Source organism: Anomalospiza imberbis, unplaced genomic scaffold, assembly GCF_031753505.1.
Source record: "Anomalospiza imberbis isolate Cuckoo-Finch-1a 21T00152 unplaced genomic scaffold, ASM3175350v1 scaffold_50, whole genome shotgun sequence".
NCBI lineage: Eukaryota > Metazoa > Chordata > Aves > Passeriformes > Viduidae > Anomalospiza > Anomalospiza imberbis.
In genome coordinates, this window is record NW_027100109.1 from 980,001 (window position 1) to 982,500 (window position 2,500).

At 80.6% G+C, this 2,500-nt stretch overlaps 1 non-coding gene across 1 annotated transcript; it reads right to left on the minus strand.

Moving 5' to 3' along the window:
• Nucleotides 1-205: 205 nt before the first annotated feature.
• On the minus strand, nucleotides 206-358 carry LOC137467022 (5.8S ribosomal RNA). Its single transcript, XR_010995378.1, has one exon. It is a non-coding gene; the product is annotated as a 5.8S ribosomal RNA (ribosomal RNA).
• Between the last annotated feature and the right edge of the window lie 2,142 nt (nucleotides 359-2,500).

Sequence of the window (2,500 nt, forward strand, 5' to 3'; positions counted from 1 at the left end):
CCACCGCCAGGCGGTGCGGCCCCGGCGAGGACGAGCTCCGCCCCAGCGGCTCGCTCCGGGAGCGGGGAGCTACGGAGCGCTCCCCGAGTCTGCATTTAGGGGGACGAAGGCCCTCGCGCGGCAACCGCTGCCGCGGCCGACGGGCCTGCGAAGCGACCCCAGCCGCGCCGCCGGGGCGGCCCCCGGGCGGCGATTGATCGTCAAGCGACGCTCAGACAGGCGTAGCCCCGGGAGGAACCCGGGGCCGCAAGTGCGTTCGAAGTGTCGATGATCAATGTGTCCTGCAATTCACATTAATTCTCGCAGCTAGCTGCGTTCTTCATCGACGCACGAGCCGAGTGATCCACCGCTAAGAGTTGTCTGGCTTTCGGCACCGACCCCGCGCGCGCGGGGGGGCCGGGAGCCGCTCTCGCCCGGAGCGGCCCCCCTTTTTTTTCTCTGGCGCCGAGGCCCCGCGCGGGGCCTGGCTCCGACCGTACGAGCAACGCGGAAAACCCCGGAGGGGGCGCGTGCGAGAAGAACACGGGAGGAACCCCACGGAACGCTCCCAAGGCCGGCCGAGAGGCGGGGGGACCCGCGCCCCCGACCGCCTCCCCCCGCCCGGCGAGGGGAGGCGCCGCCTACGTGTGCCGTCCTTCGGAGGCGGCCCAGGCGCCCGGGCTCGGCCCGGCCCTCCGCGCGGAGGGCCGCGCGGCGCGCGCCGCGGGAGCGCGGTGGCCCGCCCGGCCTCGCCGGCGCGGCGCCACGCGCCGGCGCGCGGCCCTCGGACCCCGCGCGCGCGCTTGCCTCCCCCCTGGAACCGCCGCCGCGCCGGCTCTCGCGGAGCGCCGCCGCGCCCACGCGCGCGGCCGACTCTCTCTCCCCAGGGGCCTTGCTGCGCTCGAGACGCCACGCGACGACCGCCGCCCCGCCGCCGGGCGCCGCGCCCCCCCCCGCCGGACCGCTGCCCGCCGGGGGAAGGCGAGCGCCCGAGGGCTGCCCGAGGGCGGACCCGCCGCCGCGGCGGGCCGCACTTCCCGGGAACCGCCGTCCACCCGCACCGTCGGGGGCCCCCTTCCGCGAGCACGCGCCCGGCGGAAGGCGGTGCGGCGCTGAGCCGGGGGGCGACGCCCGCTCTCCTCGTTCGCCACCTGGAGAGCGGGCGCGGAAGCGCCCCCGCGGCCGCCCGCCACCCCTGCCCTCGGACCGCGCGCGGTCGCGAAGGGCCACGGGGAGGGTCCCGTGCCCGCGGGCGGCGGGAACACCGGCCGAGCGGCGCCGCCGCCGCTCGGCGCGGGGCCGCCCGCGCTCGCCGGCCTCCGACCGCGGAGGGACCGCCGAGCGCTCGCCCCGGGCGGGCGGGCGGACGGCCGGCCGGCGGCCGGCGCCGCCGGTGCGTTCGAGACGAAGGCCGCCGAGGGGAGAGAGGCACGGCCGCGCCAGGCGCGGCGCCGCCCGCGCGGGACGGCCGCGGCGGCCCAGAAGAGAGAGCGCGCGGCGGGCCCCGGCGGCCGCCGCCCCGCGGCTGAGGAAGGGCAGAGAGCGCGCGCCCTCTGCCGGCGCCGCCCGTTTCGAGCCCAGCGGGTCGGCCCCGCGGCCGACCGCGCGCGCCGCGGCCTCTCCGCCGAGGCCGGGCCGCGAAGAGGGGGGGGCAGGGCGCCCCTCCCCGGCGCGGCGCGACTACCCCCGCACGCGCGCGCGCGGCGGGGACGACCGCCGCGACGGCGGGCGCGACCGGTGGCCGCGGACACCACCGCAGGGGATCGGCGGGAGTAGCTCCCCACCCCTCAATGGAGCCGCAACGCCACCGCCCGCCACCCGCCGCCGCCGCCGCCGCCGCCGCCGCCGCCGCGGCGGGGCGCGCCGAGCCGCCCGAGTCTTTAAACCGCCGCCCGGCTCGGCGGCCCCTTTTTCGGTCCTTCCCGCGGCGTTTGACGACGCCGAGGGGGAAGCCTGGGACCGCCGAGGCGCGGAGCGCTAGGTACCTGGCCCTGGGGCGAGGGAAACGACCTGCATGGCCCCGCCGGGGTGCCTCCCCCGCTGCCGCCCTCGGGGGAGCGTCCACCGGCGGGGGCGCGCCCGACATCTGCCGCCACCACCGCGGCGTCCTCCTCGGGGCCCGGGGTTTCCCTCAGTAGCCCGGCGCTGCGCCCGAGAGGACCGCCGCAGCTCGGGCCGCCCCCGCCGACGCGGGGAGGCGGCCCGGCCGCCGAGCGCCTCGCCGACCCCGCCGAGAGGCCGCGGCAATGACGACGACGACGACGACGACGGGAAGGCCCCCGCCGCCGCCGCCGCCGCCGCCACCGCCGCCTCCCGGCGGCGGGTCGCGGCACGCGGCCGCGCACGCGCGCGCAACCCTGAAGCGCGGCCCGGAACGCCCGGAGGCTCGGCCCTCGCGGTTTTCTCCTCTCCTGCGCGCCACGGGAGCCGCCTCGGCCCGAGAGCGGGACTCTACCGGCCGGGCAAAGCCCCGCTCCCCGGTGCGGGAAGGGCCAGAGGAGCCGCCTCCTCCGAGCCCCGA